The sequence below is a fragment of the Peromyscus maniculatus genome, chromosome 4, assembly GCF_049852395.1.
Source record: "Peromyscus maniculatus bairdii isolate BWxNUB_F1_BW_parent chromosome 4, HU_Pman_BW_mat_3.1, whole genome shotgun sequence".
Lineage (NCBI taxonomy): Eukaryota > Metazoa > Chordata > Mammalia > Rodentia > Cricetidae > Peromyscus > Peromyscus maniculatus.
This window is the reverse complement of record NC_134855.1, coordinates 106,271,182-106,296,825: the sequence shown is the minus strand read 5'-3', so window position 1 is coordinate 106,296,825 and position 25,644 is coordinate 106,271,182. Positions and strand designations below refer to the sequence as shown.

Genomic DNA, 25,644 nt, shown 5'->3' with positions numbered 1-25,644 from the left:
TTATGCTAGAATGCACAGTTCAAAAGTGAGACCCATGCCTTTTTTTTAAAAAATTATGTATTTTTCTATTTTTATTCAGGAAGACTTCACTTTGGACAGCACGTTTTCTCTGGGGGACAGAGCATAGAGAGATCAACAACCCTACCTGGTCTCACCAGAGGCTGCTCAGTGGTACGTGGATTCCGCTTTCTCTGGGGTACTTCTCGTAATTTAAAAATGCTCAAGGCTGCGGGAGATAGCCCCGCCCTCTGCATCATTCAAAAGAAAACTCAGACTTAGAGGCGGGCTCTTGGTTCTTGCACAGAAACGTTCAGTAGTTTTTAAAAGTTAGAGAGCCAAAACTTTGATTTCCTCCCTTGGTACTCTAGGCTATCCCTGCAGCCCGAGTCCCTGAGGTCTTCACATGCTCAGGACACACATGCTCCTCACAAGCAGCTCAAATGCACCATGGCTTTAGATCAGGACTATGTGCTAAAGAAAGCATGAACGGAAATGGGTGTTATCAGGGCAAAGCAAACCCAGATGCCCTAACAAAAACGGCAAAGATGGATTCTTTCCTCTTCCGTGAGCTGCGTTTTAGAGAGCCAGCGTGTTACAGTATCCATGTGCCTCTGACAATTGCTTGTGAGATCTCTGCCTTTTATTTTCTGTTGTTCCCGAGTCTGCTAAACAAAGTTCCTCTTCCCTGGTGAGGGTGGTCACTGGCTGTAAGCTGGAACCTCTCACAGCCAGGGTCTGGGAAGTTGCTCTTTCCGGAAGGGTGGTGGAGACCCTGGGAATCAGACCAGCCCTGCTCACAAAGTATGAAGAGAATGTCGGGAGAGGAAGTGGTGCCTCTGAGTCAGCATGAGTCATCTGGTTCCAGTGACAATGAGGGCTGAGGTGTGCGCCTTTTTCTTTTCTTTCTTTCTTTTTTTTCTTTTTAATCATGTGGACATCTCTGAGAATGGAGGGGACTCAGTGCCTTTACAGTGGCTGCTTTCTAAGTTTCAAAGTGACTTTCCAGGCAAGCTGAGCATGTCTTGGGATCTTCACAGCACAGTGGCTGGGAAGGTGGAGCCATTCATCAGCTTCTCCCTGGTGAGTACGTTCTGTCAATGATGTCTGCGTGCGCCTCAGAGCTGTGACAGCTGCTGTGTCCTGGGGTAGACACTGCTTCTCCCAGACTTTGGAGGTCTGTGATGTCAGAAAAGTGGCTCCCCCTGCCTCCACCCCACCTCTGCTGTGTCTGCGGGACGCTGGAGGAGTTTCTCAGCTGTGCATTGTGAATGCCAACTGTGTCTTGTGCTGTCTCAGAGGAGAGCTTGGGATGTAGTGATGCCTGGCCCCGGGGAAGGAAGCTGCTTCCGATTCCTAGCTAGAAGCCAAAGCAAAGGTCGGAGATGGAGGCGGGTGAGTTTGTGTTAACTGGGCACCGAGGTTGGACTAGCTTCCACTCTTGAGAAGCAGAAGAAAGAGAGCCCCTGGGCAGCTTCTGGCCACTGACCTAAGCAGCCAGGCCTGAGCTGTCCAGCTGCAGGGCAAGAAATACGGCAGCGAGGCAGAAGTTTGGCTTTTCTCCGAACATGTGCAAATGGCCTCAGGACTATATTTTACATCCCTTCCGTTCCCTTAATGCTCCAGGTGGGAAATCATGCTTAAAGGCAGAAAGAAAAGGCACAGGCTGGGAACCAGGAGGGGGATGGTTGAAGATGCGGGTGTGGAGGGGCCTGAGGTCACTGAATAGTTACTGTTCTTATGAGCTTATACTTCTCCTGTCAAATAACGGTTACAGTAACTGTTATGCCTCTTTTTAAGCAAATCTGAAAAATGGTAACTTGCTTAAAAGTGGCAGAGAGACTGCAGGGAAGATCAGATCCTGTTCTGAGCAACTTCCTAGGGTGTGTGGGGCTTCCCGGGTTAAGAATGAGTCAGCACCCTAGCTGAATGAGCTCTGAGAGAGGCTTCATCCGCTCTGAGCATAGCATGGGCTTGCTGGCCCGGCCCAGCAGGGAGCTTGGTCTTTGGTGGAAATCAGCATTGGCTTGCTGGCCTGGCCCAGGAGGGAGCTTGGTCTTTGGTGGAAATCAGCCTTGGCTGCCCCTGTGTGAAGGAGACAGCCAGAGATTCCCAGCTTTCTCCTGTGATGTGCCTGAGGGGGTCCCTTGGCTGAGGGATGTGTCCCCTTGTCGGGAACACTGTGTTTGGTTTTCTCAGCATGCCCTCGAGCTGATGGTTATGGTTTCAGGTCCCGTCTCTGGTTGAGCATAGAGCTTGTTAAGTGAGAACTCTGGTGTTCAGGAAGGACCAGGATGGCTAGAGCCACAGCTGTACCCATCCCCGTGTGGACTGTTCACACCTTGGTGGATCGGGAGAATCAGGTGAGGTGTGAACTTGAAAGGCGGCTTCTGCAAGTATATACTGCTTCTGCAACCCACTGAGGTTGCTGGATGCTTCACAGGCCACTGCAGGGGTTTGAATCTTTCTCCAGCTAGCTCTGCGGGTCTACTTGAAGACTGTTTATCTGTGTTTAGATAACTGTGGGTGGGTCCCAGCTCTCAGGGGCCACACCCTGAGGCTACAAAACTTGGATAGCAAGATTAGAGGGTTGGAGGGGAGCCTCTGAAGAGGGGCTACTGGGCCCCAGGCCCTGTTGTCCAACTTGTGGAAACCTTGGTCTTCCAGATCATTGTCCTCTGTGCAAGGGGCCCATGGAGTTAATACTTGCCCGGTGCTTAAAGAAGGGCCTGGGTGGAGAGGGCACTCCAGCAACATCACCATTGCCAGATCCCCTTATTTTCCAATCCCTCTGAAGGTTTGCAGGTTTATAGTTAACTACAACACATTTAAAGGAAGTCATTGCCATTCCAGCCTAGGAAGCAGTTGTCCTAAGGCTAAAAACAATAGTGCCAGCTCAGGCCCTTTAGCAGGAGAGACTTCCCGCCATTCCTACGGAGACCCATCCGTTTGGCTCGCTTAGTAAGTAAGCTGTTCAAGTACCTGGAAAAATGCCACCTCATGGGATCAAGAGCTGTGACACAGTACGTCTGTGGGCCAGGCACACCATCATGGGTTCCCATGTCACACATGTGCTGGTCCCCGGTGTGCGTCCGTCTGTGGGTTCTGTGTCTCCAGACCTCCTGTGAGTGTCGTTGGGACTGTGTTCCTTGGGGCGTCGATTTTGATCTGCCATGGGGAGGTCAGGCAGTCATGAGGATTCTGACATCTGATTGCCATTTACTGGGAGAGACAAGCAAGCCTCAGATGGGCTGCCAGGTCTCAGGAGAAAGCTGTTGAACAAGTCAAGAAAAAGGCCACGGACAAACATGAAAACAAATGCCAAAACCATGATTTGTGCACTGACGGGGTGGCTCAGCGGTCAGTGACGAGCTAGAATTACAGGCGGCGGGACCTGAGTTCAGATCACCGGGACCCGTGTAAAGCTGGATATGGTGACCTTTGTCTGTGATCCCAGTACTCATGGCAAAATGGGGGGTGGAGGGGGGTGGGGGCAGGGCCTGGAGTGCATGGCTGCAGGCAAGACACACCATCTCAAACAAGGCGAAGGGTGATAGCTAACACTGGAAGCTGACCTCTGACCTCTACGTGCATGTGCCAGGGCAGGTGCAGGTCTGTGTTCACACATCTGAACACACACACAGCACACATGGTTTGTGGCTTTGTCGTGGCCCCCACTTGCCACACTGCTGAGCTGAGTGTTGCTGCAGGCAGGAGTCCCAGGGGCTCAGGCCATGTCAGGAATCGAGACCACGTTTGGAAGGGACAGCTAACTGCAAACAGAAAGTGCTCCTAACTTCACGACAGTGCCCAGACTCCTGCCTTTGTGGTGTGCTCCGCCTGGAACGAACCTGTGGCTTGTGGCCTTGTCCACCTCTGGTCTTCATCGTAGTGGGATCCCTGCCCTATGACCTTTTGTGCAGAGGTTTTTACAATACCACCTCTGTGTTCGAGTCTGGGGCGGTGCTGGTGAGATCTTGAAGTCCCTGGTGTCCCGTCTTCCTCACCAGGAAGCAAGGACGGGAATGCCATGGCTGTGAGCCTTGGGAAGATTCTGGGATGCATATCCCAGTTGCCAGGATATTCCGTTACCAGGACAGCCGTGTCCACAGAGATGAGACTAGCCTATCACATCTGTCCTGGGCCCCACTGCCCTGTGATAGTCTATTAAGAATGGATCTTGCCCTTGAAGCAAGGTCTCTCCTGAGGCCTCAATCCATGGTGAGCTCTTCATTCACCATTGTGCTCTCTTATTAGGCAAATGGACACTGCTCCTCGGTCCTCCCAGGAAACCTTGGGTTCTAGGTGACATCGTTTACCATTATGATTATCACTGTCCTCCTCCTCCTCATTGTCAACATCATTACCAAAGGACAGTTCCCATTTTAGTCACTTGGTGCACTCTCTATTTAACACCACGACCACCCCCAGGACCAGAGGAAGGAGACAGCCACTTGCCTTACCCACTGTCTCACTGGACAGTCCACACAGCAGCTGCCTTGAAGATGTACAGGTGCCAGGGAGCCACTCTCCCATTCAGCACAGGAAAAATGGGCAAGAGCAGGCAGCCCGGAGGGCTTCCTGTGTTCACGCAGGGGCCAAAGGCCAGGAAACCCAGACTTGCTAGGCACAGACCTTCTGGCGGTGGCACAGCTGGATTTGGCACAGATGCTTCCCGGCTAAGCAATGGCAGTTATCCTTTAGCTTCTCTAGATCCCTGTTACTTGAAGATCATCACAAATGGGAGATGAGTCATACTGAAAACATTAAGTAAGCTACGCCAAAGACCCAAACCGGAGCACAGACCAGCCTTTCTTCACCAGTGCCAAGGGGGCTTTGAATTATGCCATGTCTCAAAAGCCACATCCACATGCCCACCCTCAGGGGCCAGAAGTGGCCTGGGTCATTTTGGTCTTTGCACTGTCACAGTGGCAGCCTATGAAAGGGACCCTCTTTGTGCTCTGTCTGTCCTGCGTGCAATGCTTAGGCTCCGAGAACTGAGACTGGCCTGGGCGTGCTAGAGGATTGTGGATGTGACATGTGCATGCATGTGGGTGGGGTCACGGGTCCCCATAAGTTGCTCTTATGCCAGGAGCCTCAGGGCTCTTCTCTACCTCTGGTACCACGGCTAAGATTTGGGGGTGTGTCAAGGGCAGGGCTCCCCACAGGTTCTGGGTGGATCCTAGTGCTCACAGAAAAGACAGTCTGAAGGAAGCTGGCTCACAGGAAGGAGATGGGGACCAATGATCAGCTGGCCTCAGAGGATTCAACCGGTTGTCTTTAGCATAGACTGAGGTGCTGATGAGAGAGAGCATCTTACCCAGCCTGGGTTCCCTGTCTATCTTTCACTTTCCAGATTGATATATGCAAACAAGGACTTCTGGGACAGGAGAGGTGGGACCCTCCTGCCCCTCTGCCCTTGGAAAATGTACCATGTTTAAAACAGAGGGATTTTGTTCATCATGGCAGAAGTTGTATCCTTGAGTAATTTGCCGAGTGTGTGGGGGCTGCTGGGGCGCCTGTCAATTCAGCTGGACATAAGGGAACATTTCCTAAATATCAGTGGCTCCCCAGGGAGCCAAGCTTTCTTGCTCTCACACAGCTAAAGGGTTCTGTTCTCCCAACTGTACCGTTCTCAGGCAGGAAGGGCTTTGTCCAGGGAGAATCAACAGGTAATTGGCTCGTCCACTGTCCAGCTCCGTCATCCGTAGCGCTGGCTTCCTGTCTCTAGTTTGTCTTATAGTTTCAAGAAGGCTGCTGAAGCTCCAGGTGATCACCGTCTTTGCCCTGACGGGAGGAAGGAAGTGGGGAGGGGAAAAAAAGTTAATCTTTTGGATGTCAGCCTCCTTTAAAGTTTCCCTAAAATCCCCAGCAAAGCGGCTCAGTTGACTTTCAGCCACAGTCTATGAACGAGTGGGTGGAGGAAGATAGGGGTGGTGAGGGATGAAGCAAGGCCCTGAAATGGGACTCACAAGAAGGGCACTTGGGTCTGAAGTAGAGTTAAGGACAAGAGCCCCTACCCCTTTGCCATCTTATGACCCACTTTGGCTCCAGGTGATGGGGACTCATCCATTTCAACTCCTCCGCGGTTGGTCAGGTCATTTTCTATAAACCAGAGTCCCTGGCCCCTGGGGCCATACCTCTTTTGATGCTCCAAGCAAAAGCACCTTTGTCTCTGAGCTGGACGCCAGCCTGGCCTCTGAAGCTAGGTCTGAGCAGCTTCTCGGCTGCTGCCTGGGTGGAGGTCGAGTCACTCAAGGGAAGGGAGGGTGCTTCCTGTCTCCCAGGCTCCTATGGCACCTACCATATTCGACAAGCTGGTATTCACCAGCCACCAGATGAGAAAGGCCTCATCTACCCTTCTCCTCACATCCCTGGTAGTGTCCTTTGCAGACTACCAGTGGGGACAGGAGTTTCTTCCTTCTGTCCTCTGCACCTCCCCCTCATCTGATGGTGTGGGATGACAGTGACAGATGCCACAGGTGGTGTTTTTTGTGAGTCTGAGAATAGCTATACAGGGACCTAGAACAGAGCCAGGCACCAAGTACGCCCTCTGTGAACAGAGCAGGGCCTCACTGTGAAGTTCAGGTTGGCCTCAAACTCATGATCCTCCTGCCTCCACCTCAGGCCCCGGGAGTCAAGGCAGGGCCACCATGCTGCTTTTTTAGGTAAAGAATAAGTGCTTGCTGACTGCGCAGATAAAAAGGGGCTGCTCTTCTAGTCTCCCTGGAAAGCTTCCTGTTACTTCCTGTGAGATCTCTGTCCAGGCTCTACAAAGCAGATCCTGGTCACAGAGGAGTGAATGACTTGTCTCTGTGCTCATCCATAGGGCAGAGGAGCTATCCCATGAATGCAGTTGACTTCAGTATTTTTTTTTTCTTAAATCATGCATAGGGTGCAGTGCCGTTGGAGGCCAGAAGAAGGCGTCCAACCCCCTGAGCTGGAGGGTTGTGAGCTGCCCAGCGTGGGTGCTGGAAACCAAACCCTAGGCCCCTGCAAGATAAGTATTGACTCTTGACTGGCGAGCCATCTCCACAGCCCCACACACCTGTTGTTAAGCATCCTGTCTTACATCCTCTTCTTCCTATGTTGTCAACAACAGCTTCTGTGTTGCCAGGGACAACAGTATTTCCGGTTAAGACTGTTCCCAGACTCCTCTGCCATTAGAAAGATGAAGACTAGTAGATTCACCAAGGATGCTGGGAAAGCTCTTGAAAGGACTCTGGCATCTCTAACCTTTGACCTTTGCTCTTACACTTTCCTTCTCTGGACCCCCATGTGTTCTAGGTGCTTTGGCTGAACCTTTTGACTCCTTCTACCTTCCTTCTTCCTGTCTTGGATGCAGAGGAGATGGCCGGGGCTCTAGCAGCCTTCTTGTCCTTAAAATAAAAGTGTATGACTGCCTTGGTGCAATGGTAAATTTCATTCACACTGGATTCATGAGTATGTCGAGAATATATTCATGTTTTCTCTCTAATGAACATTTTTAGGGGACCCTACCACGGGCTCAAAGCATAGAACTCTCTAGGTCTGGTGGAATCATCAAAACAGTCCTTGGAAGAGCTAACTTTGCCTTGGGGAAGGGTCTCTCAAGGGGCAGCTTGTGAACTATAGATGATCGGCAGCCACAGTGGACCTGGAGTATAACTCTCTTCTGCCTTTGACAAACAGGTTGGACTGTTAGGTTCTGTGGTTGAGCCTCGGCATACCCTCTCATGCTATCCTTGGACTTTCAGGGTGGACGCGTCTGTTCATTTGCGTGTATGTGTGTGCACGTGCACGCACGCTGGTCAACATGCCCATCCTTGTAGTGGAAGCCGGGGGACAAAACTAGGTGCTTACTTTTTCTTTCTTCCTTTTTTTTTTTTGAGGCCAGCTCTCACTGGCCTGTCACTCAACACATACCGGGCTGGCTGGCAGTGAGCCCCGGCTAATCTCCTGTCTTTACCTCCCCAAAGATGGGATCCCAAGTGTACACCATCACACTTGGCTTTTAAAGTGTGGATTCTGGGGATTGAGCTCTGGCCTCCTCCGGGTTGCAGGTCAAGTTCTTTACCAACAGCTCCGCTGCCTGCCCAGCCCTGTCTGTGTTTCCTCAGGCTTCACTTTTCCTGTAGAATGTGTCTCTACTTGCTTCATCCATTTCAAGTGCACCCTGCCCTCCCTCCCTCCCTCTCTACCTGATATCGGGGGAATAGATTCCCTCATTGCTGGACCTGTGTTCCAGGGGTGGTTAGGTAGTTTGGGGTAACGTGATGACGGAAATCAGGCCACAGGGTACTCCTCATCATTTGAAGTGGCTGCCGTTCACTGTGGTACCAGGGGCTGCAGGAGCCACGCAGGGCTGACACCACCGGGACTCGGGACAGACTGACAGCTCTGATGCTGGCGATTCAGCCACCCTCAGGCGTGGTGATCTCTCCCGTCTCTGCAGCCAGCTGCAGTCTGATGGAGACAGCCTCTGCACACCTTACCCATCTGCTGCTGACCATGCAGAGGCGCCTATCTCTGCCTGGCCACAAAGGAGCAGCTCTTGGGTATCTGGTGAAGTCAAACAGTATATTCACGTATGCCACGGCTTTTCAAAGCATTTGAGGCAGCTCTGTCCAACAAAACCTGCAGCGATGGCAACACCCTGTCTGTCCTGCCTGATGTGGTGGCCGCAAGTGTTGACATGTGGCCAATGTGACCAGGAACTGGACTGGCCATAATTTCACTTAATTAAAATTTAAATATTCATAGCCACATGTGGCCGGAAGCTGCTGGGTTTGCATACGTACTTTCCCCGATGATGCTTTCTGGCCTCACTCTGATTTTCCTTGGTTTTGATTACCCACAGGCAAACCCGGCCCACCAAATGTTAAAGCCCATAAATAAACAATCTCTAAGCTTTAAACTGAATGTGGGCCGGGCAGTGGTGGCACACGCCTTTAATCCCAGCACTCAGGAGGCAGAGGCAGGCGGATCGCCTTTAATCCCAGCACTCAGGAGGCAGAGGCAGGCGGATCTCTGTGAGTTCGAGGCCAGCCTGGTCTCCAAAGCAAGTTCCAGGAAAGGTGCAAAGCTACACAGAGAAACCCTGTCTTGAAAAACCAAAAAAAAAAAAAAAAAAAAACCCAAAAAAACTGCATGTGGATGGGAAGAGTGTGATGAAGTCTCTCATAGACCTGCTTCATCCTGCCCAGTCGCAAATCCCTCTGTCCAGAGTATCCACAGTGTATATACCACCCGCCTGTTAGTTCTTCAGCTGTCATTAGAGTGCCCCAGAAGCAAGTGCTTGTGTCCAAATACCCTTCATTTTACTTAGTACTGTCCCAGTGCACAGGACTGGTGATCCCTTTATTGTGTAGTTTATTGTTATAACTGTGAAATTTCATGAATAATCGTTTATCTCTTATTTTGTCTAAGTTGTAAGTTCACCCTAATCATAGATCACACTGAAAAAACCAGGATATGCCTACAGTGTGGGATGCTCCCTGCGGCTTCAGGCACGCTCTGAGGTCTTGGAGTGTTTGCTGTGAGGACAGAGGGGGTCTGCTGTGTTCTTGTCTATGTGAAGCCACTCTGCTGTCTGACTAGATTGGTTATAAAGAAGCTCCATGCTCTGATGCTGTCACTGCCTTAGACTCTTCCACATTGTCTTTGGAGAGCTTTTACAGTCACAAGCATCAGAGTACATTCAGAGGCTACTGATAAGAAGCACAGAACTGGCACAGTCAGGGACCCTGAAGAGGTGCCAGGCTGTCTTAATGCCACACCACTACTCCTTTAAGTTCTGAGATTTTTTTTTTTTGCCTCTCTCCAGTTATTGTCCCATTTGGACTGTCTGTCCCCTAGGAAGCCACAAAACACAGTTGAAAATTCTTCCTATAGTTTAGCCTTACTCAGCCAGCTACCTGCTGTACACTTGTGAAGTTGCTCAACACTCAAGCCTCAGTTTCTTGATCTGTAAAATGGGAACACAGGAATCCATACTCTCCAGACAGGAAAGGGATTAAGGATGAAGGATTCCTAGAGATGCTCCACACATAGTGGGCATTCAATCGTCCGGCTGATAGTGTGGGTTTTGGTGTCTTTTTGTCTTTTCCTCCTTAATGTAGGGGCCTTGCTCTGGGTGGCAGATTGCCACTGCAGCATGCCATCCTCTATGGCTCCATGTCAGGGAAGTCTCATGCCACTGCCTTTGTGTGAACTGTGGAGCAGTGGGAACCTGGGGACGGAGAGAGCTGTCCCCAATGGCTCACCCCTCTGCTAAGGTCTTCCCTGAGCCCCACGATGACTGGCCATGAAGAACATGGTGGTGGGTGACGGCAGTGAGGAGGCAGCTGGCCTGCACAGGGTCCTCTCTGTGCGATTGGAATCCACGCGAGAGCTGGGGTCCGAGTGGATCGCGCTCGGCATTGGGGATTGGATTGCTTTCTCTAGGATGGATGTGGCAGGTTGAGGTGAGGATGTGACTGGGAGAGCCTGGACTGTGTGCGTTCCCACTCACAGGCAGGTTTCCCACCTGAATCCTTGCTTCTTCCCGATTAGCTGGGTGGCCGTGGGCCAGTCACCTTTACCATCCCTTAAGATGCAGCCAAGGTGACCCGGGGTGTGGAAGCGCCCACTGGCCTGGCCTCACTTCACAACTCATTCCTTAGATTTGCAATGTCCTGAGTGGGGGTGGGGCCACTCCTGAAGCTCCCCTTGCTGAGCCCCCAGGCACCGCTGCCCCATGCCTGGGCTTCTTTCCCATTCCCAGCAGCCACTGCTGCGTCCCTGACTGGTTCCCCCTGGGATGTGATTCTGGAAATGATCCACAGGCTGCTTTTTGGCCACTTTCCCATTTTGGCCCAGTGTCTGCCCTCCTGTGCTGTGACCGTGACCGTGACCGATGGCCAGCAACGTCACATGCAGGGCACTCACCCTGCCCCGGACACTGCTGAGCCACACACTGAGCCCTGGCTCCTTGCTGCCTTGGTCCTGCCAACTTTAGGGACTGTTCTCTTCTTGCCTGTGGGCTCCTTCTTCCTCTCACGACTCCTCGGGTGGTGTCAGTCCCCACGCAGCCCTCCTTGGTGAGGATTCAGCTGTCTGCACCTGAGCCCAGCTGCCCTTGTCCTGGATGCAAGGCTCAGGAAACTGGTGACCAACCCCATCTGCTGGGCCCACAGGGTTCTCACAGGCTGTTCACATCCCGTGGGGACATGCAAAGTCATAGCCTTCTTACTCTGTATCTGAGGTGGTGACTTTTTTTTTTTTTTAACTTCTATCATCCCTGATTTAGTCTAGCCTTGGCTCATGTCGTAGTCTAGCCTTAGCTCATGTTCTAGTTTGCTTTTCTGTTCCTGTGATAAACACCACGACTAATAACAACTTAGGGGGCCAAGTGTTTATTTCCTCTTCATTTCTTCCAGGTCACTTCATGAGGGAAGTGACCTCAAGGCTGAAACCTGGAGCAGAGATCACAGAGAAGCACTGCTCAGTGCCTACCCCCCCCCCCCCCCCCCGAGACAGGGTTTCGCTATCTAGCTCTGGCTGGTCTAGAACTATGCAAACCAATCTGGCTTCAGACTCACAGGGATCTCTACCTGCCTCTGCCTACTGAGTTCTTGGTGATGTATGTGACCATGAATGGCCTCAGCTACCTTTCTAAAGTAGTCCAGGCCCCTCTGCCTAGGGAATGGTCCAACCCAGAGAGGGCTGAGTTCTGTGTTAATTAGCGATTGATAAGATTCCCCACAGACGTACCCACTGGCCAACCTGATGGAGGCAATTTCTCAACCGAGCATCCCTCTTGTCGGGTGTGCCAAGTTGTTCCCCAAGACCAGCCACCACAGCTCTACGTTCCATAAAACATGGAGTTGGAGAGACACCCCCTTGACCTCTTTATCAAATGACCATTTGGATTAATGGAGGCTGGGGACAGAACACTTCACTGAAGATCACCAATGTCGGGTTTACCAATACTCCGACATTTGCAAGTGCCCCTGGGAAGACAGGGAATGCCCTTGCTGCATAAGTGTCAGTGATGGGGACATTGTGCCATAGAATGTGTGACCGTGGTTGTCTAGATGCCTGGGGCAGGTGGGAATGACTTGGATGCTCAGCCAACCTCCTCCCATGACTATCCTCCTCCCCCGCCTTTCCTTCAACCGTCTCTCTTCAAGTTCAGGGGCTTCGGCAGTCAGTTACTATGGCGACTAACATCGCCAGTTTGACAGGATCTAGGGTCATCTAGTAGGCAAGCCTTGGAGCATGTCTTTGATGGAGTTTCTAGGTTGGGTTTACTGAGGTGGGTAGACCCACCCTGAATGTTGGCAGCGCCATTCTACTGGCTGGGATCTTAGACTGTGGAAAACGAAGAAAGCGAGCTGGATGCTCATATCCCTCTCTCTGCTTCCTGGGTGTGGATGCAATGTAAGCAAGTGCCTACAGTTCCCGATGGTGAGTCTTTCCTGCCACGGTGACTGCACCCTGGAGCTGGAAAAGTCTCCCTTCAGGGACACGACCTTTGCACACCGTTGCTTTAGTTACCTGCGTAGAGGTCTGGTCTCAGACTTCATGTGGCAGGTGTGTGCTTCTACTCAGAGGTGCCTTTCCAGCTGGAGCTACCTTCTCCTTTATTTTACTTTTAGTATATGTCTGTGGGCCTGTGTGTGTGTGTGTGTGTGTGTGTGTGTGTGTGTGCACCACACTTGTACATGTGCCTTCAGAAGTCAAAAGAGGGCTTCAGATACCTAAAACTGAAGTTACAGGTGGTTGTGAGCCTCACAATGTGCCGCTGGGAACCAGAATCCTTTGCGAGATCAGCAAGTGCTTTTAACCACTTACCCATCTCTGCAGCCCCCAGCTTGTGCTGCCCGCTGAGGCTGGACTGACAGACGGGTGGCTCATCTCATCTCCCTGCAGGGGAGGGGCCTCTTTGAAGTTCACCAGAAGTGCCTGCTCACAGTCATGCTGGAGAAGGGGCACAGTGTGAGACACAGAGTGAGTGTAATGCCACCACCCAGCGATGAGATAGGCAACCATAGCCATGAACCTGCTGGGTGACACAACTCTCCCTAAGACTCAGTTGTCCAAAGTATTTCTCGTCTGCTGTATGTGCTCAACACAAAGCTCACCCTCAGGGCTCTGGACAGAACAGCCATGGCCACTTGGAGGGAGGACAGACACATGGCCACCTCTCTGAGACCCCCCTGCATAGCTGATAAAGTCCTCCCAGCTCCCAGACCCTCTCACCCTACTCCTGCCTGCCTGCCTCCAGCATCAAGGATAATGAGATTTTCCAGATGCCAACTTGCATACTTCTGGGGCTCAAGTGAAATTCAGTGTCAGGGGATGAATGCCTTGCTGAAACAGAAGGTGTGTGTGTGTGTGTGTGTGTGTGTGTGTGTGTGTGTGTGTGTGTGTGTAGACACCAGTCTAAGCATCGTCTGAGCCAATGCATTGTAAAATCATGGTCACTCCCCGCTGCTCCTTCCTCCTCCATCTTCCCCTATCCCGCTGCCCCCCCCTCCCCCAAGCTCCCATCAAACCCCTTTGGGGGTTTGAGGATTTGGTTTCATCTCCCACAGACAGTAAGAGAGACCAGCCATGCTGTTTAAACTGTAGGTGGGGAATCACATGTCTCTGGAAAGGGCCCTGGCAGCAGGAGGGAAAGAAGCTGGTGTTCCCGAGGCACCCTCAGTGGGTCATGCCCGTGAGTGTGCTAGAGGCCTGTTTAACCTTATTCCACTCACCAAAGTCACAGCTGGTGAAACTGAGGTCCATGAGAAGTGGAGAGTGAGGGGTTAGGGTGGATGCAGAATTCCTGGTCACCATGAACCTCCAGTGGGCTGTGTACACTCAGCATTTCTAGATTCTGTTTTCCAAGACGCTGTTGAGATGAATTATTTCCTAGGAAAGATGGCTGCCTTCCTGGCCTGGGCCGAGGCAGCCTTTCCTTGACTTCTGAGAATCTCAGGGAAGGCCTCAGGATGTGGGATGTGATGTGACACCACCTAGGCTGTCCTAGGCCACACCTCTTCACAGCTGCCCATCCTGCCTCACCTGGAATGGGGTACAGGGCTACCATACTGACCCCAGGCTGCCCTTCTCAGTGGCTCTTGAGCCAAGCAAGAGGTCTCTTTGAACCTGCGAATGAGGTGAATGGAGGACTAGAACTTCGAGCTTAAATTCATCCCCCCTGCCCCTGTATAAGATAAAAAGTAAAACTGTATAAATCGGTATTCATGCCACCATAGTCAGTTTATGTGGTGCTGGTGACTGAACCCAGGACTTTGTACGTGCGAGGAAACTACTCTTCTAAATGAGCTGTATCCCCGGCTCCAAGCCAAGAGGATAAAGTCCCTCCGGAGGAGGCGGGTATCATGGACAACAAGCTCTTGTCCATAGGGAAAGCATGATGGCTGGTCTCCAGTCCCTAGCCTGGTCCTTGGGGGCCGTAGTGGCGAGCCGTTCCATTAGACTCAACATCAGCTATGCCGCTGGGGGCTGGTGCTCTAGCCTTGAGGGTGACAATCTGTTATGGAGTGCCATGTGCTTCACGAGGTACCCAGACAGGCAGAGAGACCCCTGGGCACAAGTGCTGTTTACAAAGTCGACAGAATCAAGACCATCTCAGCTGCGATTGAGACACGCTCGCTCTCCGCCTGCTGAGGTCTGTCCCGAGACTCCCCCGGAGCACTGAGCACCCCGCTGGTGTGCAGACAGGGCCTATGGGACTTCCTGGAGGTTCCCTCCGAGCACCCATGGGTGACATGTGGGTATAAGGAGTGGTCGATGTCTAGCTTTTCTGGTTCCTTCCAGAGACCAGGCTGCTAGGAGGCTTAGCCAAGGAGGAGCGGGCTTTATTCAGCAAGAGCAGTTTGAGCGACTGAAGCTCCCGTTCTAGGAGCAGCTTTGATCCAACTCCTTCTGAGCAGGGACATGGACGCTGGCAGAACAGGAAGCAAATGGGTGCATACTCAGAAGACAGTTGTTTTCAGGGGAGTGGGTGGGTGGGAGAGAAGTGAGTAGGAGTCACAGGCTGTGAGTCACCAGTTAGGGCCTCAGTGTGTGTCTGGGATTGACTGGGTCTCTGAAAACTCTTAGGCTCCCAGCAGCCCAGAACATGTCCTTATGCCATGACAGTGTCATCACAGATGTGACTACCGAGGACAAGGTCTTGTGGAGTGAGGTGAGCCTCTCTCTAATCCAGTGTGACTGATGGCATTAGAAAAGGGGACTTGGGGTACCGACAGCTTTTCCAGAAGACCCTGGTTCTATTCCCAGCACCTACATAGCTCACAACCAGCTGTAACTCCAGCTCCAGGAGATCCAGTGCCCTCTTATGACCTCACTGGGCTCTAGGTGCTAATGTGGTGTGCAGACAGATTCGCAGGCAAAACACCCATACAAAAAGAAAACAAACAACAACCAGACAGACGGACATACATACCCAGGCCCTGGCCTGGGAGGTTGGAGGCATCAAGACACAGCCAGAGGATCAAAAGAAGACAGAGAAAGCGCCAGGAGAGGACCCTTCTCTTGGAGGGCACCTAGCCAGGCTGAGCCTTTGATTCTGGACTCTGGCCTGAGAGACGGATGTCTGCTGTGTGGAACTCCACAGGCACAGCCCTAGCATATGAATATGTACCTCACAGGTGTAGAGGGAGGCTCTGAGGACCCCCAGGTCCACCTCGGTGTGGATTAGCTCCTCGAAGGATTGCTCCCGAGAGTGAATGTGCTGTCAGTCTGTTAGCAAGAAGTCTTTTTTGAATATTTAGGTGAATCAGATAATCCCTCTTTGTCTTAATTTTTCTTAAAAGTAACAACAATTGAAGAAAAAGAGGCCAGGAATTTGAAAGACAGCAAGGTGGGGTGGGTACACGGGACGACCTGAAGGAAGGAAAGGAAAGGAACAAAAATGTAATTCTATTATAATCTCAAAAAATAAAAATTATTTCTTAAAAGTGGCAGGATAATCCGAGATTGAAAAGTAGAATTTGGACTTACATTTGCCAAGGAAATGGGGAAAACTGAAAACGGAAAGACGCGTCTCATCCTTATACAGAACGAGGGACTCTCTAGGGGGCCACGGAAGGTGCCCCTCACCGGGTCCCCCCGGGGCTCTGAGCCTGGGACTGCTGGCTCCCTGCAGCTCGGCTCGCCCCCGGGTCTCGCCTGTGCCATCCTAACTTTCACCCGCTCTGCCACTTTCCTTTCTCTTTCTCCGAAGTCAGTGCTCATCAGGGGGCCAGCGAGTGTCTCTCAGTCCCAGACATGGTGTCCACAGAGCCAGGACCAGCCAGCCTCCCAAGGGACGGCAACCTCACAGCGATGGGGGCGCGGGGGGGTGGGGGGGGGACTTTGGGGCCTGTGACCTAGCTGTTAAGCCAGAGTGGTGGTGAGCCCTCAGAAATGCAGGCTCCGACAGCACCTTCAGAAAAACAGGAACCGTCAATTCATGAGAACTTGAAGAAAAAAATAGTTTAAAGAACCGAGAAGGTGCCACATTATAGTGAAAGAGTGTCAGGTTTTAGAAATGACAGAAATGAGCCATGATGGCCTCGCAGGCCCCACTGAGGCGGTTACACGAGACATAACCGCACACAAACACGGATGTTTCTTATATGTCACAGCATTTACAGGCAAGGAGCTGCTTTCTGAGCATTTCGTGGAAAGTTATTTTAGTCTCAGGAGTAGCCTTCAGCAATGAATATATGTCAAGGAAGTGAAACTCTGACTTCCAAGTAAGGAGGTGGGGAGCTGGGACTCAGGGCTGGAGTGACCTGCAGGCTGGGTGTTCCCTTGCCCTGGGGTTCAGGAGCCTATAGGTTCCTGCCCTCTTCAGAAGTTAGGGGGATCGTCTTGTGGCTGAACAGGGAATGCTTCCCCCAAGGGCTCCTGAAACACAGACATTTCCTACATAAATATTTAGTAACTCTTTGACTGTAAAATGGAAATTGTTATCTAAAGCACTGAAAAAAAAAAACAACCAGTATGTCTCTAAGATGGGGGTGGGGTGGGTGAATAAATGAAGAAATGAAGCAAATACCAGGTAAAAGACGCCCCAAGGACAGAGGTGCCCAAGAAGCCACTGCTCCAGAATCTGAAGAAAAGTCAGGGCAGAAAGTGGGCAGCCCAGGAGAGACAGAGCCCGGCGCTGGACGCAGGCCAGGCCCAGGCCAGGCAGGGTCCTGGGAGACTGCTGGATACTCGGAGAATCAGCTTCAAGTACCTGTGCACAGAAAGATAGTTAAGCCAAAGCCAGGAGAACATGGGTCTTCTTTTTCTGGGTCCCGTGGTAACTGGGGAAAAGCAAAGGTGACCTCGTGTAAGAATGGACATACCTACTCCACAGAGACCCGCACTGCAGAAGATGGGGGGTACTTGAAGCTGGGCAGTATGGCCCAGGCCAGAATCTGGGCTGAAGCAATGGAGAGACAGCCTGGGAGCCACCGCTTGAAGAAGTCTTTCCAGAACGTTCTACTTCAGAGTTGCCTCCTTGAGGACCTGCAAACCATTAAGTCCTGCCTCTCCAGCTCTGAGTCCATGGCAGATACAGGCTAGGTTGGCCTCTGGAACATGTATTCTGTGTAGTTACAGAAAGGCCTGCTTTTGTTCAGTGTTCTGCTGCCCTTGTCTTGAAACACTATATGTGTGTATGGAGTATGCATGTGTGTGTGTGTACCCATGCACATGTGTGTGTGGGTATGCAATGGTGTGTCGTGTGGAGGCCAAAAGTCAACTTTAGTGCTCTCCCTCTTATTTTTTTGTGGCAGGGTCTCTGACCCAGCCTGGAGCTCACCATTCCAGCTAGAATGGTTCCCCAGCGAGCTCCCCGGATCTGCCAGATCCCCCCGACTTTCCCCAGATCCATAGTCAGGTCCTCAGGCTGTGCAGGGAACACGTCACCCACGAGCTGTCTCCCAGCCCCATTTTAACTTACTTTTTAAACACGGAGCTTCCACGGCCCTTTTTTTTAAACCTGGGCTCATGTCTACATAGCCAGGCCTGGACTTTGATTCTAATCCCTTTCTTGATGAGCCTGCATGAGGCTTCTGGTGCTCCAGCATCCGCTCCAGGGAGCCCCTGCTGAAGGCAGAGCCAGCACAGATGAAGGCTTTATGACTTGGACTCCTCACCAGCACGTAAAGTAACAGCGGCTCCTGCTGATTTGTGACCTGTGGTGTAAGAGCGATTTACATAAGTGAAGAGGCGGAGATAGAGTTCGTGGTAAAGTTCTGCCTCCTACCCCCAAGGCCAGGGCCTCCGGTCCCATGACTCAAAGCATCCATCAGGAGGCCATGGATCCACAGCCTACCCCAGGAGCATGCCGTATGCTGAATGTCTCCCCAGCTAGGACTCCAGGTCCTTGGAAGGTTGGCTGTAGGGGACCGCTTTGTCCCCATGTAAGACATGTGTCCAAGGGGTGGACGGTTGGCATCTCCCCCCTTTTCTGTCCATTTCAGGCCTTGGCTGAGAATGAGGAAGTGGGTTTCTGTTTTGGATCCTTCTTTCACATCACGTGCTTCTGCTGCTCCTTGGCCCTCCCTACATCCCTACACTTTGTCTTAGGCATTGGGAGCAGAGAGAGCATCATATGAACTCAGGGTCTGTCCCTCCATGGCCGTGAGGTCAGCGTGAAAGCGAGTACCTATTTAAAGAGAACATGCTTTATGACGACGACAAAGAAAACCTCACGGGCCACACAGCTACCCCCCGTGCTCTGCTTCACAGCTGCAGGACTTGGCTCAAGTAACGGGACAGCCCTTGAAACGGGCACATCCACCTGCAGGGGCCCTGCTGCTGTGTTACTTCGGGCCACCTGTTGGCCTGTTGTTCTACTGCACTGAGGCCTGCAGAGGGTGGCATTGGAGGTCAGGGGGGCGCTAGTGAGCTGTGTAATCTCTAGTGGATGCAATTCTCCACACCAGATGAGCCAATAGAAATGATATATGTGTATAGTTGTTTGTTTGTTTTTTGAGACCGAGTTTCTCTGTGTAGTTTTGGTGCCTGTCCTGGATCTCACTCTGTAGCTCAGGCTGGCCTTGAACTCACAGAGACCCGCCTGGCTCTGCCTCCGGAGTGCTGGGATTAAAGGCGTGCGCCACTACTTTTTAACTGCAATATTTCTCAGGACCTTATGCTCACAGATCCTAAGTATGCAGACATGCACTTCCACATGAGAAGCTATGGCAGACTGTGTAGCTGATGCTGGATATGGATAAAGCAAAATCCTTCTCCACGTATGGGTCCATCTGTTTTAGAATTTCCTGGGACCTGAGTCTCAAAGAATGTAATCTAGGATGAAACATGGCTTCTGTGAAAGACTAGAAGGGGTGTCACCAGGAAATTGAGTGACATTTGGGTTGAAATATTCAAAATTCGAAAAGGGCTGGGAAGATGTCCCACTCGGTAAAGTGCTTGTTACCTAAGCATGGGGACCTGAGTTTGATACCTAGTGGGAAGGGTGGGGGACAGGCAGATTTGCTGAGCTGGGCTAACTGAATGAGTTAGTTTCAGGTTCAGCGAGAGACCGTGTCTCAATAAAACAGGGTGGAGATTGATAAAGGAAAACATCCATGTCAGCCTCGGGCCTCTGCCTGTGTATACACACACACACACACACACACACACACACACACACACACACACGTGCATACACACATACCACACGCAATTCAAACATTAATAAAAATGAAATGGGGAAGAATCCCGCAGAGGAGAGATGGCGTGGCAGAGGACCGTGACCGACACATCTGGACACCTCAGCTCAGGCTGTGGGTGAGGAAGGCCCTCTGTACAGACCTGTGACTGCCAGACCCTGCTGCGGGAGCCTCTCACCTGTTGCATGCTTGGGGGGTGCTTGAAGGTTTTTGAGGAGGGAATGATTGGTGAGCACACAGCTTTAGAATAACCACTTTGTGGGCAGAACCACAGTGAAGATGCAGTGGGGGTCCTTCGTCCTCTCGGAAGTGGCTTTGAGCGTGGGACCTTGCCTGTGTGACAGAAAAAGAGTGGACCTTGAGCTTGGGAGGAAGACTGGATGCATGAGAGCTACAATCCTGGCAGGGTGACAAGAGACAGGTTGACTTTTGAAACCCCGAGGCCACCCTTGCCACCCAGAGCAGACGGCACCACCTGGGCCTCCATCTGTGCCGATGAGGCAGGAGAGGGCACCACGTGTGAGGGCTGGGCTTGGGTGGCACAGTGTCTCTCATGTGGAAGTGCTACAAAATCAGTGAAGTACCTCTAGGGGACTACCCCTCCGTTCCCCAAGTGTGTATTGGCTGAGCAGCCACCAATAACAAGTGGGGACACCTGTTTGCCAGACGGTACCCCAGCCACCCCTTCAGCAAGGCTGTTCTTTCGTGGGACATATGGAGACAGCGTAAGAAACCTTCGCCATGGCTCCAGCAGCCGTAGAAGAGCCAGAGGCCCACTCCGGCCTTTGGCTACGATGGGTGTGATGATATCCTTAGCACGGCTGGTTAGTAGCTATAATCCCAGACAGCATTAGGGAAGATACAGTGGATAAAGAACATCCTAGTTGAACTCAACTTTTTGCAAATAATGACTGTTGGATGTTTGGGTGCAGCAAAATTCCCTGCTTGTTGAGTTGGATGCTCCGGAGTGTCATCCTGCTGTACAAGGAAGTTGTTCAAGGAAGAATAAGCAGATAAATAGGTCCAACAAGCCCTGTGGCTCAGAAGTCAAGGGTTCTGTTTCTTTGTGTTTACATGTGAGACAAAGAACATTCTAGGAGCAGTACTGTTCAGACCAAGGCTCATATTTGAAGTGAATGCATCTCCTCCTGTGCATCTCCCACAGAAATCCCCCCCTGGCCTGTTCCCACACACTGCCTCACCTACAGTCTTTGCAATTGTCCTGATGCACAAACACTGTGGAGAGCAATCCTGCAAACATTTCTGTGCATGAAGCGAAACCCTTTTTAACCCAGGCAGATAACCAGGGCAGATAGGGGAGAGGCTTGGGGGCAGATGTGGTAGCCAGTGGTCATCCTCAACAACACCAATAGCCATTTGCTTTGAAATTTGCTGCTAAGACCTATGGCCATACCACCCTGAATGCTCTTGACCTCATCTGAAATATGCTGCTAAAATATTCCCGCATGGTGATTAGAGAGGAATGATATTCAAACAGGGAAAGCATCAGCACACTTGCCAGGATGTAGCCCCCTTGCGAGCTCTGGATTCCATACCAGAGCCATCAGCAAGCAATTCATCTCTATAAGGTGAGTTCTGATAGCTATGAGATGAATTAGGAAGGCATTCCCCGTGAGAACGGCTGATGACTTTGGAAAAGTAAGACCTAAGCCACGAGAGGTTGAGAACAGGAGGGGAGATGGCACAGGGGTCTATGTGTTCAGGAGGGGTAGTGACCCTCCTGTGGATTTGGCTGTGCCCGGGCAGGACCAGGCCTTGAGAGGCAGGTGAAAGTTATGCGCAGAAGTGACCCAGGTTGGAGCAGCCCCGCTGGGCCAGCAAGGCTTGGGCCAGAAGGGGGCGCTGTGTACTGTCTGTCTGTCTGGGGACTGCTTCAGGGATCAAGAGCCTGACTTCTGAAACACACTGTGTGTGGGTCTGAGGAGCTACTGGGAAGAAGAGCTTGGAGCTCAAACGTGAACGCTGCAAACTGTGGCTTCGAGCCACAGGGTCTGTTTGAGTTATCGAGTTAGTCCTTTAGTAAGCCTTCCGGCGTGCAAACCTGTGAGAGTCCAGAAGCGCAGGGCAGTTGCATAGCCTAGTTCACTGCTTCCGGACAGTAAGAAAGGGTCAGATGCATCTGGAATATTCTTTCTTTTACTTCCTGTGCTGGTGGTTTGTGTCAACTTGATACAAACCTAGATGTATCTGGAAAAAGAGGGAATCTTAATTGAGGAAATATCCCCAGAAGACTGGCCTGTAGGCAAGCCTGTGGGGCAGTCTCTGGACTAATGATGGATGTGGGAACGCCCATCCCATGGGAGTCAGTGCCATCCCTGGACAGGTGGTCTTGGTGTGTCTTAGAAAGCAGGCTGAACCAGCCACAAGGAGCATTATCCTTCCATAGCCTCCCTGTTCCTGCCCTGAGTTCCTTCCCCAACTTCCCTGGAAGTCATTTGGTCGTGGTGTTTTATCACAGCAATAGAAACCCTAAGACACTTCCTATTACAGTGTCGGTACTGTCCCAAACCACTTACAGGGTCATCCTTTTTGTGTCACTGGGCACCGTTATGACGCTGTCTCAGTGGTCATACTTGGGCTCAGTTGCTTCTCTCCACAGCTCCCCATGGCTCACCTGTGCTATGAGTGGGCGTTTCTGTGTGTCTGTAGTTAAAGGTGAAGTCTTGGCTTTCTACTACGTTCCTTGCTGTCTAGGACATCACTGAGGACTTGAAAACAAACTTTGCCAGTTGGCTGGGGTCATGTGGGTCCAGGTGTCCTCTGGGCACTCATGGGCTGGCTGTCTCTACTCTATATATGACGGTCCTCATCGGAGGGGACCTGAGTTAGACCCAGGGACGGTGCACAGAACACATCAGCTCTGCTGACATCATTGAACTTAGAGTTGCATTCGGCAAAGCCTTTATTCCTTTCCCTGATCCACAGACACTAGAGGGAAGCCACTGACGGTCTCCCACAGCCCCTCTAGACCTCTGGGATGCAAGGTCTCCTCTAATAGCCACAAGTCTAGGCTGCCTCTGCTGGCTGGAAATTTCTGGTTTGCACTGAACCTCTCTGTGCCCTGGAGATTTGCGAGCCTCTGATCCACCTTCTGCCCCTTGCTACAGGAGAGTTCAATTCATCTACCTTCTTTCCTGCCCCACCAGGACAGTCCCAGGACCAAAGCTTTTGACTACTTCACCCCTAACACATCCTCTGCTGCCTGGTCATACTCCCTGTGTCTTTTCAGTGGTCCCCATCATTCTAAAACTGCAGAATGAAGGAATGTCCAGGGGAGTCATCACGTCCCCCTTCAGCATGCCGTGGGCCCTTTGCTTAACTGCTGGGCACATGCCACATCTGTTAGTAATTGAGTTTCTTTTTTCTCTCTTTATGTTATAAAAGCCAGCTCCTGCGTAGCTCAGGTTTTGTTTGTTAGCTTGTTGCACTTAAAAGTGTGAAGCCTTGTATGTCTTACTAACTCTACTCTGGAAGATTTAGGCCATCATCCATCTAACGGGATGGGTCTGGTCTCCTAGTCGCTAGTTTAGGATTCATGTCCCACCCCAAGGTCAGTCATAAGTAGATCTCACAGGTTACCAAGTCACTGAACAGGGGGCAGAGGGACAGGATGGAAGACAGCAATCTGAAGCATGACTGGACAGAGATGACCGATTGTGAGGCCAGAGCCAGGCTTGAGGCTGAAGCAGAAGGATTATTAAGTTCAAGGCCAGCTTGGAGAATTTAATAAGACTCAGTCTCAAAATAACAGAAGTAAACAAATAGCCTAGAGCTGTAATTCAGTGGTGGGGTCTTGCCCATCCAGCATGCTTGAGCCCTTGAGATCAATCTTCAGTACTAAATAAAATAAAATAAATTAAAAAGAAGGGGGAAGGGGAGTCTTGCTGATGTCTAACAGCCTCTTTCCTGATTTCTTTGCTTACTGGCTTTGAGTTTCTTTCATAGGAGAATAAGATGGGTTGTGACCCACCTTGCTGGGTCTTGGGACATGCACCTTTTCCAACGTCTTCTAAAACATGAGTTTCGACAACCAATTTTAGAATCTTTTTAAATATGTGGAACCGAGAGTTCAGCTCCTGGCTGCTGGGCTGCACATTGCTCAGAGACAGAAGACATGTCTGTTTCATCCCCCTGGTCCCCTCTCCGGGCCCAGACATCTGCATTCCTTGCAGTGGTTAATTGCACATGCCGACCGCTAGATCATAGTTCCCAGGTTATTGGTCCAATGCTATTCTGTTATTCTTTGTGTGTGTGCATAGGCAGATATATGTACATATTCATGTGGGTATGTGCATGTGTGCACAGTGAATGTAGAGGACAGACACCTTCCTCGATCTCTCTCTTTCCTTTTTTTTTTAATTTTATTTAAGATAAGGTCTCTTCCTGAGCCTGAAACTTATGGGTTTGGCTAAGCCGGTTAGCCAATGAACTCCAGGAATCAATCTGTCCCTCTGCCCCTAGAGCTGGGGCTCTAGACAAGTGCCACCACACACCCTGCTTTTATGTAGGTGTTGTGGACCCAAACTGAGGTCCTTATGTTTGCACATCGGGCACTGTACCAACTAAGCCATCTTCCCAGCCCCCAATTCTGTTATTGTTTTTTTGGGTGGTAAATGCCTTTTCCTGCTGAGCTGTCTTACTGCCCCCTCTCCAAATTACATTATTTATTTGTGTGGGTATGGGTGGGTGGGGGCTTGAATACCAAAGCATAAACGTAGAGGTCAGAGTACAATCTGTAGGAGTTAGTTCTCCTTCTTCTACCATGTGGGGCCTGGGGACCAAACACAAGTCTTTGGGCTTGGCAGCAAACACCGTTACCTACTGACCCATCTTGCTGACTCCTCTGTTTTTATTTTTTATTGTAAATTATTTAGCTTATAAGTGTTTTGCCTGCATGTATGTAAGGGCACTGGGTGTGTGCCTGGAATCTACGGAAGCCGGAAGACGACACTGGATTCCCTGGAATTGGGGTGATAGACAATCCGTAAGCTTCCATGCAGGTGCTGGGACCTGAACCTAGATTCTCAGGGAGAGTGGCAAGTCCTCTTAACTGCTGAACCCTCTCTCTAGCCTCTCCCACCCTTTGCTATTCTTGATATTACTGTGAAGGTATTTGCAAGATGAGATTACCATTTAGATTAGCGGGCCTCACTCAGCCAGCTGAAGGCCTTCATAGAAAGACTAACCTCCCAGGAAAACTCAGGGTCTCAAAGCCCCGCCACTGGGCTTTCCTAAGCCCCACAGCCTGGAGATTTGCAGCATTTAATGCGACACCACAGAGAGGCCTGCTTCTGCATTATCAGCTCCTTTAAGGTCTCTGGCCTGCTGTGCTCACAGGACTTGTAGTCCCACCACTGTGTGAACTAGCCCTTAAATCCCTCGTCTGTGTCTGTCTGTCTGTCTGTCTGTCATGCACACATATGCACGCACATGTTCAATGGGTTCTGTTTCTTTGGAGAAACTGGACTGATGTGATTGTCTTCCCCGTATTAATGCTATTCTCTGTGATGGAAAGGATACATAGGGCATAAATCAGGGACAGAGGCATCCGGTTTTCCTTTGCAACCGAGCTCTCTTATTTCTCCAGTGTAGTTAGATGTGCATTTTTCCCGTGCACATTCTGCTGACCTCCATTTAAAAGCACATACCAAGCACCTACTCTGGGGTGGCTTTGGTTTCTACAGGCCGGGAACACGTTCTCCACTGGACCGTGTTCATCCCACATTCCATGTTTTATGAGACCACTGCCACGGGACTACGCCGCTCTCTCTCCGCAAATCTTCTCTGATTTTAATCTCTAATGTTGAAAGTCATGGAGCTAACAGCATCATTAGGTTGGTGATTTGGAGAAGCAACATTTGTCTACATAAAATTTTATATACAGGTAAATATATTTATACATGTGTGTATAAGCACACTTACATTCCTAGAGATTTATTTGAGGGCAGTATCTTGGTCCCACTGAGTTTAGTGGAGGTTGCTCGTGTGA

The 25,644-nt window shown here is 51.0% G+C and overlaps 1 protein-coding gene across 12 annotated transcripts in view; it reads left to right on the top strand.

Moving 5' to 3' along the window:
- The first annotated feature begins 290 nt into the window (after positions 1-290).
- Positions 291-25,644, top strand: part of LOC121828826 (uncharacterized) — a 196,861-nt gene continuing 171,507 nt past the window's right edge. For 5 of the 12 annotated variants that reach the window (XR_013050744.1, XM_076570605.1, XM_076570603.1 and 2 more), the window contains exon 1: positions 314-1,080. The gene's annotated coding sequence lies outside the window, so the exon portion shown is untranslated. The other 7 variants (XR_013050746.1, XR_013050747.1, XM_076570608.1 and 4 more) reach the window with 6 other exon arrangements.